This window comes from Eriocheir sinensis, chromosome 54 (assembly GCF_024679095.1).
Source record: "Eriocheir sinensis breed Jianghai 21 chromosome 54, ASM2467909v1, whole genome shotgun sequence".
Lineage (NCBI taxonomy): Eukaryota > Metazoa > Arthropoda > Malacostraca > Decapoda > Varunidae > Eriocheir > Eriocheir sinensis.
The window spans coordinates 10421062-10436474 of NC_066562.1; the positions used below are offsets into that span (position 1 = coordinate 10421062).

General features: G+C 16.9%; 1 pseudogene; it reads right to left on the reverse strand.

Moving 5' to 3' along the window:
• Positions 1 to 14925: 14925 nt before the first annotated feature.
• On the reverse strand, positions 14926 to 15107 carry LOC126983818 (small nucleolar RNA U3; annotated as a pseudogene).
• Positions 15108 to 15413: the final 306 nt, after the last annotated feature.

Below are 15413 nucleotides of genomic sequence, written 5' to 3' on the forward strand. Positions count from 1 at the left end.
TTGAAAGAGTTCAAGTCGTAGGCAGGAGGAAATACAGATGAAGGAAGATTGTTCCTGAGTTTATCAGCGTGAGGGATGAAAGAGTGAAGATGCTGGTTAACTCTTGCATAAGGGGTTTGGACAGTATAAGGATGAGCATGAGTAGAAAGTCGAGTGTAGCGGGGCCGCGGGAGGGGGGGAGGCATGCAGTTAGCAAGTTCAGAAGAGCAGTCAGCGTGGAAATATCGATAGAAGATAGAAAGAGAGGCAATATTGCGGCGGAGTTTAAGAGGTAGAAGACTATCAGTATGAGGAAGAGAGCTGATGAGACGAAGAGCTTTAGCCTCCACTCTGTCCAGAAGAGCTGTGTGTGTAAATCCCCCCCACACTTGATATGCATACTCCATACGAGGGCGGACAAGGCCCCTGTATGAGGACAGCAACTGTGCAGGAGAGAAGAACTGGCGGAGACGGTACAGAACGCCCAGCCTCGAGGAAGCTGATTTAGTAAGAGATGAGATATGAAGTTTCCAGTTGAGATTTTGAGTATTTTCTTAATTTAATTCGATACGAATTTAGATTTTTTCATACGTATTTTGTATACATATTTTTTATACTCATTTACATTATATAATGTGTGTTTTTAATATATATATATATATATATATATATATATATATATATATATATATATATATATATATATATATATATATATATATATATATATATATATATATATATATATATATATATATATATATATATATATATATATATATATATATATATATATTATGCAAATTTACTTTATTTGATGTGCATTTTTGTACATATATTTTTAGAGAAATTTTCGTTATTTTATGAGTATTTTGTATGTTTTCTCATACAAATTTACATTATTTTATTGGTATTTTGTTCATTTATTTTGATACGAATTACATGATTATATGTGTATTTTGTACATATTTTTTTTATACGTATTTACATTATTTAATGTGTATTTTGTTTATATATTTTTATACAAATCTACGTTATTATATGTATATTTGTATAAATATTTTGTTACAAATTTACATTGTTTTATGAATTTTGTATATATATTTCAATTCAAATTTAGCTTATTTTATGTGTATTTTGTATATCATTTTTCACACAAATTTAATTACTTTTGTGTATTTTTGTATATAGTTTTATATAAATTTACGTTATTTTATGTGTATTTTGTATATTTATATTTATACAAATACACATTCTTTTATTAGTATTTTGTTTACTTATTTTGATACGAGTTTACATTATTTTATGTGTATTTTGTATAGCTTTTTTTATACGTATTTATTTCATTTAATGTGTATTTTGTATATATATTTTCATATAAATCTACGTTATTTTATATGTATTCGTATATATATTTTGAAACAAATTTACATTGTTTTATATGTATTTTGCATATCTATTTCAATACAAATTTACCTTATTGTATGTGCATTATGTATATTTATTTTAATACAAATTCAAATATTTTATGTGTGTCTTGGTATATATATTTAAAAAAAATGCGTTATTTTATGGGTATTTTGCATCTTAATTTTCATACAAATTTACATTATTTTATTAATATTCTGTGTATTTATTTTGATACGATTTTACTTTATTCTATTTGTGTTTTGTATATATTTTTTTATACATATTTAGTTTATTTAATGTGTATTTGGAATATATATTTTATACAAATTTACGTTATTTTAAGGGTATATGTTTATATATTTTCATTTTATGTGTATTTTGTAAATGTATTTCAATACAAATTTCCCTAATTTTATGTGTATTTTGTACATTTATTTTCAAACAAATTTAAATTACTTTTGTGTATTTTTGTATATAGTTTTATACAAATTTAGGTTATTTTATGTGTGTATTGTATATCTATTTTCAAACAAATACTCATTCTTTTATTGATATTTTGTTTATTTATTTTGACGCGAATTTACATTATTTAATGTGCATTTTGTATATATATTTTTATACGTATTTACATCATTTCATGTGTATTTTGTATATATATTTCTATAGAAATCTACGTTGATTTATGAGTATTCGTATATAGATTTTGAAACAAATTTACACTATTTTATGTGTATTTTGCATATTTTTTCAATACAAATTTATTTATTGTATATGCATTTTGTATATTAATTTTAATACATATTTACTTATTCTATGTGTATTTTTGTATATGTATTTTTATAAAAATATGCTTAATTTCATAGGTATTTTGCATCTTTATTTTCATACAAATTTATATTATTTTATTGATATTCTGTGTATTGATTTTGATACGATTTTACATTATTCTATATGTATTTTGTATATATATTTTATACAAATGTACTTTACTTTATGTGTATTTGTTTTCATATCATACAAATTTACATTATTTTATGTGTAATTTGTACATGTATTTAAATACAAATTTAACTAATTATATGTGTATTTTGAAAAACTATTTTTATTGAAATTGAAATTATTTTTGTGTATTTTTGTATATATTTTTATATAAATTTTCGTTATTTTATGTGTATTTTGTACATCTATCTTCCTACAAATATATGCTCTTTTATCGGAATTTTGTTTATTTATTTTGATACGAATTTACGTTATTTGAGGTATATTTGGTATAGATATTTTTATACTTATTTACATCATTTTATATGTATGTTGTATGTATATTTTCATAGAAATTTACTCTATTTTATGAGTATTCGTATATATATTTTGATACAAATTTACATTGTTGATGTGTATTTTGCATATCTATTTCAATACAAATTTACTTTATTGTATGTGCATTTTGTATATTTACTTTAATACAAATTTAATTATTTTATATGTATTATTATATATGTATTTTTATACAAATATTCGTATTATATGGGTATTTTGCATCTTTATTTTCATACAAATTTACATTATTTTATTGATATTCTGTTTATTTATTTTGATACGATTTAACATTATTTCATGAGTATTTTGTATATATATTCTTATACATATTTGGAATATTTAATGTATATTTTGTACATATATTTTATCCAAATCTACGTTTTTTGATGTGTATTTGTTTATATATTTTCATACAAATTTACATTATTTTATGTGTGTTTTGTATATGTATTTCAATACAAATTTGGCTAACTTTATATGTATTTTGCATATCTATTTTCAAACAAATTTAATTTTTTGTGTATTTTTGTATATATTTTTATACAAATTTTAGTTATTTTATTTGTATTTTGTAAATATATTTCTACAAATATACATTCTTTTATTGGAATTTTGTTTATTTATTTTGATACGAATCTACATTATTTTATGAGTATTTTGTATATATATTTTTCTACGTATTTACATTTTTTATGTGTATTTTTTATATATATTTTCATAAAACTTTACGTTATTTTATTGTGTATTCGTATATATTTTGATCCAAATTTTAAACAAATTCATGATATTTTATGTGTATTTGTATATATATATTTTCATACAAATTTACATTATTTTATGTGTATTTTTACATATATTTCATTACAAATTTACCTTATTTTATGTTTATTTTGTATATTTATTTCATTCAATTTTAAATTATTTGATGTGTATATTTGTATTTGTAATTAGGTTATTTTCTATATATATTTTCATCCAAAATTATATTATTTTACTGGTATTTTGTTAATTTAATTCGATATGAATTTAGAATATTTCATAGGTATTTTGTATACATTTTTTTATACGCATTTATATTATTTAATGTGTGTTTTGTATATATATTTTTTACTTTAAATTTACTTTATTTGATGTGCATTTTTGTACATATATTTTTATTGAAATATGCGTTCTTTAAGTGTATTTTGTATATGTTTTCTCATATAAATTTAAATTATTTTATTGGTATTTTGTTTATTTATTTTGATACGAATTACATGATTATTTGTGTATTTTGAACATATTTTTTTTATACGTATTTACATTATTTAATGAGTATTTTGTGTATATATTTTTATACAAATTTCCGTTATTATATGTGTATTTGTATAAGTATTTTGATACAAATTTTCATCATTTTATGTATTTTGCATATATATTTCAATTCAAATTTAGCTTATTTTATTTGTATATCTATTTGTATATCTATTTTGTATATCTATTTTTATACAAATTTAATTACTTTTGTGTAATTTTGTATATAGTTTTATATAAATTTACGTTATTTTATGTGTATTTAGTATATTTATATTTATAGAAACATACATTCTTTTATTAGTATTTTGTTTATTTATTTGGTACGAGTTTACATTATTTTATGTGTATTTTGTATACATTTTTTTATACGTATTTACTTCATTTTATGTGTATTTTGTATATATATATTTTATAGAAATCTACGTTATTTTATGTGTATTCCTATATATATTTTGAAAAAAATTTACATTGTTTTATATGTATTTTGCATATCTATTTCAATACAAATTTACCTTATTGTATGTGAATATTGTATATTTATTTTAATACAAATTCAAATATTTTGTATACATATTTTTATAAAAAATGCGCTATTTTATGGGTATCTTGCATCTTGATTTTCATTTATAATTACATTATTTTATTAATATTCTGTGTATTTATTTTGATACGATTTTACATTACTCGATTTGTGTTTTGTATATATTTTTTTATACATATTTACATTATTTAATGTGTATTTTGTATATATATTTGATACAAATTTACGTTATTTAAGTGTATATGTTTATATATTTTTATTCAAATTTACATTATTTTTTGTGTATTTTGTACATGTTTCAATAAAAATATATGTACAAAAATGCACATCAAATAAATTTACCCAATTTTATGTGTATTTTGGATATTTATTTTCATACAAATTTAAACTATTTTTGTGTATTTTTGTATATAGTTTTATACAAATTTAGGTTATTCTATGTGTATTTTGTATATCTATTTTCATTCAAATACACATTCTTTTATTGATATTTTTTTATTTATTTTGAAGCGAATTTACATTATTTAATGTGTATTTTGTATATATATTTTTATACGTATTTACATCATTTCATGTGTATTTTGTATATATATTTCTATAGAAATTTTAGTTATTTTATATGTATTCGTATATAGATTTTGAAACAAATTTACACTTTTATGTGTATTTTGCATATTTTTTCAATGCAAATTTACCTTATTGTATATGCATTTTGTATATTAATTTTAATACAAATTTAATTATTCTATGTGTATTTTTGTATATGTATTTTTTTTTTTTAAATATGCTTTATTTTATGGGTATTTTGCATCTTTATTTTCATACAAATTTACTTTATTTTATTGATTTTCTGCTCATTCATTTTGATACGATTTGACATTATTCTATGTGTATTTTGTATATATTTTTCATACAAATTTACGTTATTTTATGTGTATTTGTTTATATATTTTGACACAAATTTATAATATTTTATGATTATTTTGTTTATATATTTCAAAAGAAATTTACCTAGATTTATGTGTATTTTATATATATATTTTTATAGAAATTCAAGTTATTTCTATGTATTTTTGTATATATTTTAATACAAATTTTGGTTCTGTTATGTGTATTTTGTAAATTTATTTTCTTTCAAATATATATTGTCTTATTGTTATTTTGTTGATTTATTTTGATGCGAATTTACATTATTTTATATGTACTTTGTATATATATTTTTATTCGCATTTACATTATTTAATATTTATTTTGAATATATATTTTTATACAAATTCATGGTATTTTATTTGTATTTGTATATATATTTTCATATAAATTTACCTTATTTTATGTGTATTTTGTACATATATTTCATTACAAATTTACCTTATTTTTTGTTTATTTTGTATATTTATTTAATTAAACATCTAAAAAATACATTATTTTATTAGTATTTTCATAATGTAACTCGATAAGAATTTAGATTATTTCATAGGTATTTTGTATACATATTTTTATACGCATTTACATTATTTAATGAGTGTTTTGTATTTACATTTTTATGCAAATTTACTTTATTTTATGTGCATTTTTGTACATATATTTTTATAGAAATTTCCGTTCTTTTATGTGTATTTTGCATATGTTTTCTCATACAAATTTCCATTATTTTATTGGTATTTTGTTTATTTATTTTGATACGCATTACATTATTATGTGTATTTTGTATATATATATATATATATATATATATATATATATATATATATATATATATATATATATATATATATATATATATATATATATACAAAATACACATAAAATAACGTAAATAGAAATACAAATATACACATGAAATAATTTAAATTTTATTGAAAATAAATATACAAAATAAACATCAAATAAGGTAGATTTTTAATGAAATTTATATACAAAATACACCTAAAATAACATAAATTTATATGAAAATATATATACAAGATACACATTAAATAATGTAAATACATATAAAAAATATATGTACAAAATACACATAAAATAATGTAAATTCGTATCAAAATAAATTAACAAAATACCAGTAAAATAATATAAATTTGTGTGAAAATAAATTTACAAAATACACATAACATACTAAAATTTATTTTAAAATATATACAAAAATACCCAAAAATAATTTAAGTTCGAAAGAAAATAGATATACAAAATACACATAAAATTAGGTAAATTTGTCTTGAAATATATATACAAAATACCCATAAAATATTGTAGATTTTTATCAAAATATATAAACAAATACACATAAAATAACGTAATTTGTTTATTTATTTTCATCCAAATTTAAATTATTTTATTTGTATATTTGTGTTTGTAATTACGTTATTTTATGTGTATTTTCTATATTATTTTATTAGTATTTTGTTTATCTGTTTCGATACGAGTTTAGATTATTTCATGTGTATTTTGTATACATATTTTTATACGCATTTATATTATTTAATATGTGTTTTGTGTATATATTTTTATACAAATTTACTTTATTTTATGTGGATTTGTGTTGTTGTTTTTATACAAATTTACATTATTTTATGTGTATTCTGTATTTTTTAATACAAATTGGCCTTATTTTAAGTGTATTTTGTATATTTATTTGCATACAGATTTAAATTATTTCATGTGCATTTTTGTACACATATTTTTATAGAAATTTGCGTTATTTTATGTGCATTTTGTATATATTTTTTTTCATACAAATTTATATTATTTTATTGGTATTTTGTTTATTTATTTTGATACGAAGTTACATTATTATATATGTAATTTGTATATATTTTTTATACGTATTCACATTATTTAATGTGTATTTTGTTTTAAAAAAAATATACAAATCTACATTACATGTGTATTTGTTTAAATATTTTGATACAAATTTACATTATTTTATGTATATTGTACACATATTTCAATACAAATATAGCTGATTTTATTTGTATTTTGTATATCTATTTTCATGCAAATTTAGATTTTTTGTGTGTATTTTTGTATATAATTTTATACAAAGTTACGTTATTTTATGTGTGTTTTGTATATTCATTTTCATACAAATATACATTCTTTTATTGATATTTTGTTCATTTATTTTAAACGAATTTACACTATTTTATATGTATTTTGTATATATATTTTTATACGTATTTACAACATTTTTTTGTGTATTTTGTATATATATATATATATATATATATATATATATATATATATATATATATATATATATATATATATATATATATATATATATATATATATATATATATATTTTTTTTTTTATTTTACGTTATTTTATGTGTATTAGTATATATATTTTTGAAACAAATTTACATTGTTTTATGTGTATTTTGCATATCTAATTCAATACAAATTTACCTTATTGTATATGCACTTTGTATATTTATTTTAATTCAAATTTAATTATTTTATGTGTATTTTTGTATATATATTTTTATACAAATATGCGTTATTTTATGGGTATTTTGCATCTTTATTTTCATAGAAATTTACATTATTTTATTGATATTTTGCTCATTTATTTTGATATGATTTTACATTATTCTATGTGTATTTTGTATATATTTTTAATACATTTTTCCATTATTTAATGTTTATTTTGTATATAATTTTTATACAAATTTACGTTATTTTATGTGTATTTGTTTATATATTTTGACACAAATTTACAATATCTTATTTGTATTTTGTATATATATTTCAAAAGAAGTTCACCTAGATTTATGTGTATTTTGTATATCTATTTTCATAAAAATTCAAATTATTTATGTGTGTATTTGTATATATTTTAATACAAATTTTAGTCATGTTATGTGTCTTTTGTATATTTGTTTTTATTCAAATATATAATTTTATTAGTATGTTGTTGATTTATTTTGATACGAATTTACATTATTTTATATGTACTTTGTATATATATTTTTATACGCATTTACATTATTTAATGTTTATTTTGAATATATATTTTTTATACAAATTCATGTTATTTGATGTGTATTTGTATATATATTTTCATACAAATTTACATTATTTGACGTGTATTTTGTACATATATTTCATTACAAATTTACCTTATTTTATGTTTATTTTGTATATTGATTTCATTCAATTTTAAATTGTTTTATGTGTATATTTTTATTTGTATTTAGGTTATTTTATGTGTATTCTCTATATATATTTTCACGCAAAATTACATTATTTTATTGGTATTTTGTTAATTTAACTCGATACGAATTTAGATTATTTCATAGGTATTTTGTATACATTTTTTTATACGTATTTACATTATTTAATGTTTGTTTTGTATATATATTTTTTATGCAAAATAATTTATTATATGTGCTTTTTTGTACATATATTTTTTATAGAAATTTATGTGTATTTTGTATATGTTTTCTCATAGAAATTTACATTATTTTATTGTAATTTTGTTTATTTATTATGATACGAATTACATGATTATATATGTATTTTGTACATATTTTTTATACGTATTTATATTATTTAATGTGTTTTTTATTTATATATTTTTATACAAATTTACGTTATTATATATGTATTTTTATAAATATTTTGATACAAATTTACATTATTTTATGTATTTTGTATATATATATATATATATATATATATATATATATATATATATATATATATATATATATATATATATATGTATATATATCTATCTATATATATATATATATATATATATATATATCTATATATATATATATATATATATATATATATATATATATATATATATATATATATAGATATCTATTTTCATACAACTTTAATTACTTTTGTATATTTTTGTATATAGTTTAATACAAATTTACGTTATTTTATGAGTATTTTCTATATTCATATTTATACAAATACACATTCTTTTATTGATATCTTATTTATTTATTTTGATACGAATTTATTTACATTATTTTATGTGTATTTTGTATACATTTTTTATACGTATATACTTCATTTTATGTGTATTTTGTATATATATTTTTATTGAAATCTACGTTATTTTATGTGTATTCGTATATATATTTTGAAACAAATTTATATTGTTTAATAAGTATTTTGCATTACATTTCATTATATTACGTGTATTTTGTATATATATTTGCTACGTATTTACATCATTTTATATGAATTTTGTATATATATTTTCATAAAAATTTACGTTATTCTATTTCGATTCATATATATATATATATATATATATATATATATATATATATATATATATATATATATATATATATATATATATATATATATATATATATATATATATATATATATATATATATATATATATATATTTTGATAGAAATTTACATTATTTTATATGTATTTTGCTTATCTATTTCAATGTATTTTGTATATTTATTTTAGTACAAATTTAATCATTTTATATGTATTTTTGTATATATATTTTTATACAAATATGCGTCATTTTATAGGTATTTTACATCTTTATTTTCAAACAAATTTACTTTATTTTATTGATATTCTGTTTATTTATTTTGATACGATTTTACATTATTCTATGTGTATTTTGTATATATTTTTATACATCTTTACATTATTTAATGTAAATTGTGTGTATATATATATATATATATATATATATATATATATATATATATATATATATATATATATATATATATATATATATATATATATATATATATATATATATAAATTTACGTTATTTTATGTGTATTTGTTTATATATTTTGATACAAATTTACAATTTTTTTTTATAAAAATATGTGTTATTTTATGGGTATTTTCCATCTTGATTTTCATACAAATTTACATTATTTTATTGATATTCTGTGTATTTATTTTGAGACGATTTTACATTATTCTATGTGTATTTTGTATATATTTTTTTTTACATATTTGCATTATTTAATGTGTATTTTGTATATATATTTTATGAAAATTTACATTATTTTATGTGTATTTTGTATATGTATATCAATACAAATTTACCTAATTTCAAGTGTATTTTGTATAACTGTTTTCATACAAATTTAAAGTATTTTGTGTATTTTTGTATATATTTTTTTACAAATTTTAGTTATTTTATTTTCATTTTGTATATTTATCTTTTTGCAAATATACATTCTTTTATTGGAATTTTGTTGATTTATTTTGATACGAATTTACATTATTTTATGTGTGTTTTGTATATATATTTTTATACGTATTTAGTCATTTTATATGTTTTTTGTAAATAGATTTTCACAGAAATTTACGTTATTTTATGTGTATTCGTATATATATTTTGACTAAAATTTACATAATTTTATGTGTATTTTGCATATCTATTTCAATACAAATTTAACATATTGTATGTGCATTTTGTATATTTATTTTAATTCAAGTTTAATTATTTTTTGTGTATTTTTGTATATATATTTTTATACAAATATGGGTATGTTGCATCTTTATTTTCATACAAATTTACATTATCGTATTGATAATCTTTTTATTTATATTGATTCGATTTTACATTATTCCATGTGTATTTTGTATATATTTTTTTTCATATTTACATTATTTATTGTGTATTTTGAATATATATTTTTTAAAAATTTACGTTATTTTATTTGTATTTGCTTACACATTTTCATAAAAAATTACTCTATTTGATATGTATTATGTTTTTGTATTTTAATACAAATTTACCTAATTTTATGAGTATTTTTTTATATTTTCATACAAATTTAAATTATTTTGTTTATTTTTGTATATATTTTTATATAAATTTTAGTTCTTTTATGTGTATTTTGTCTATTTATTTTGCTACAAATATACATTCTTTTACTGGAATTTTGTTTATTTATTTTCATGTGCATTTTGTATACATATTTTTAAACGCATTTACATTATATAATGTGTGTTATGTATATATATTTTTATACAAATTTACTTTATTTTATGTGCATTTATGTTGTTTTTTATACAAATTTAGCTTATTTTATATGCATTTTTTACCTATTTTTATAAAAATAAAAATAAATTGTATTTAGTTTTATACAAATTTGCCTTATTTTATGAGTATTTTGTATATTCATTTTCATACAAATACACATTCTTTTATTGTTATTTTGTTTATTTATTTTGATACGAATTTACATCATTTTATGTGTATCTTGTATATATATTTTTATATAAATTTACGTTATTTTATGTGTATTCGTATATATATTTTTAAATAAATTTACACTGTTTTATGTGTATTTTTCATATCTATTTCAATTCAAATTTACCTTATTGTATGTGCATTTTGTATATTCATTTTAATATAAATTTAATTATTTTGTGTATTTTTGTATATACATTTTTATAAAAATATGCGTTATTTTATGGGTATTTTCCATCTTTATTTTCATACAAATTTACATTATTTTATTGATATTCTGTGTATTTATTTTGATACGATTTTACATTATTCTATGTGTATTTTGTATATATATTTTTATACATATCTGCATTATTTGATGTGTATTTTGCATATATATTTTATGAAAATATACGTTATTTTATGTGTATTTGTTTATATATTTTCATACAAATTTACATTATTTTATGTGTATTTTGTATATTTATTTCAATACAAATTTACCTAATTTTAAGTGTATTTTGTATATATATTTTCACAGAAATTTACGTTATTTTATGTGTATTCGTATATATATTTTGATTAAAATTTACATCATTTTATGTGTATTTTGCACATCTATTTCAATAAAAATTTAACTTATTTTATGTGTATTTTGTATATTTATTTTAATAAGATTTAATTATTTTATGTGTATTTTTGTCTATATATTTTTATACAAATATGCGTTATTTTATGGGTATTTTGCATCTTTATTTTCACACAAATTTCCATTATTTTATTGATATTCTGTTTATCTATATTAATACGATTTTACATTATTCTATGTGTATTTTTTATATATTTTCTATACATATCTATATTATTTAATGTATATTTTGTATATATATTTTTATACAAATTTCCATTATTTTATGTGTATTTTGTATATATATTTCATTACAAATTTACCTTATTTTATGTTTATTTTGTATATTTATTTTCATTAAAATTTTAATTATTTTAAACGTATATTTGTATTTGTATTTACGTTATTTTATGTGTGTTTTGTATATATATTTTCATTAAAAATTACAATATATTACTTATTTATTTATTTTGATAAGGATTTAGATTATTTCATGTGTATTTTGAATACATATTTTTATACTTATTTATATTATTTAATGTGTGTTTTACATATATATTTGTAGACAAATTTACTTTATTTTTTGTTTATTTTTGTATTTTTTAATACACATTTACCTTATTTTACATGTATTTTGTATATTTATTTTCATACAAATTTAAATTATTTTATGTGCATTTTTGTACAAATATATTTATTGATATTTGCGTTATTTTATGTGTATTTTGTATATATTTTTTCATAGAAATTTACAATATTTTATTAATATTCAGTGTATTTAGTTTGATACGATTTTACATTATTCCATGTGTATTTTGTATATATTTTTTGATACATATTTACATTATTTAATGTATATTTTGTATATATATTTTATAAAAATTTACGTTATTTTATGTGTATGTGTTTACACATTTTCATAAAAAAATTACATTATTTAATGTGTATTTTGTATTTGTATTTTAATACAAATTTACCTAATTTTATTTGTAGTTTTTTTTATCTATTTTCACACAAATTTAAATTATTTTTGTGTATTTTTGCATATATTTTATACACATTTTAGTTATTTTACATGTATTTTGTATATATATTTTGCTACAAATATAGAATCTTTTATTGGAATTTTGTTTATTTATTTTGATACGAATTTACATTATTTTAGGTTGATTTTGTATATGTATATTTTTACGTATTTACATCATATTATGTGTATTTTGTATATATATTTTCATAGAAATTATCGTTATTTTATGTTTATTCTTATATATAATTTAAAACAAATTTACATTATTATGAGTAATTTGCATATCTATTTCATTACAAATTTACCTTATTGTAACTAGATTTTGTATATTTATTTTAATACAAATTTATTTATCATATTAGTATTTTTGTATATATATTTTTATACAAATATGTGATATTTTATGGGTTTTTGCATCTTTATATTGATACAAATTTACATAATTTTAATGATATTCTGTTTATTTATTTTGAGACGATTTTACATTATTGTATGTGTATTTTGTATGTATTTTTTTATACATATTTACATTATTTAATGTATAATTTGTATATATATTTTTATACAAATTTAGGTTATTTTATGTGTACTTGTTTACATATCTCGATTCAAATTTACAGTATTTTATGAGTATTTATTATATATATTTCAAAACAAATTTACATATATTTATGTGTATTTTGTATATCTATTTTCATTCAAATCTAAATTACTTATGTGTATTTTTGTATAGATTTTAAAACAAATTTTAGTTATATTATGTGTATTTCGTAAAATTATTTTCACAATTTTTTTAATTATTTTAATGGTATTTTGTTGACTTATTTTGATACGAATTTACATTATTTTATGTGTACTTTGTATATATAGTTTTATACGTATTTACATTATTTAATGTGTATTTTGTATATATATATATATATATATATATATATATATATATATATATATATATATATATATATATATATATATATATATATTTTGATACAAATTTATGTTATTTTAGATGTATTTGTATACATATTTTGATACAAATTTAAATTATTTTACGTGTATTTTGTATATATATTTCATTACAAGTTTACCTCATTTTATGTTTATTTTGTATATTTATTTGCATTAAAATTTAAATTATTTTATGTTTATATATGTATATGTATTTATGTTATTTCATATGCATTTTGTATATATCATTTTATTGGTATTTTGTTTATTTATAGATATTTATAAATAAATAAAATAATAGTTTGAATATATATATATATAAAAATATATAAAAATATATATATATATATATATATATATATATATATATATATATATATATATATATATATATATATATATATATATATATATATATATATATATATATATATATATATATATATATATATATATATATATATATATATATATATATATATATATATATATATATATATATATATATATAAAATAATGTAAATTTTTATCAAAACATATAAACAAATACACAAAAGGAAGATCCTCTATAGTCCTCCACCACACAGCCTGTGCTCGGCCTGCAACTTCCCGCGAATGGGTGGTGGACGGTCCTCAAGCCCCAGGCCAGGCCACGGGGCAGCTTCCCGCTCAGGGCCGGACACTTAGCCTCGTCATCGAGGCGTGAGGTCAGGGAACTTGGCTGTCATACTATAGAAGTGATCCTACAAAATACACATTGAAAAATGTAAATACGTATAAAAGATAATATACAAGGTACACATAAATTAATGTAAATTCGTTTCAAAATAAATCAAGAAAATACAAGAAAAAAATATATATACAAAAATACCCAAAAATGGTTTAAATTTGCATGAAAATAGATATACAAAATATAAATAAAATGAGACAAATTTGTTTTGAAATTTATATACAAAATACCTATGAAATATTGTAAATTTGTATCAAAATATATATACAAATACACATAAAATAAAGTAAATTTGTATGAAAATATATATACAAAATATACATTAAATAGTTTAAT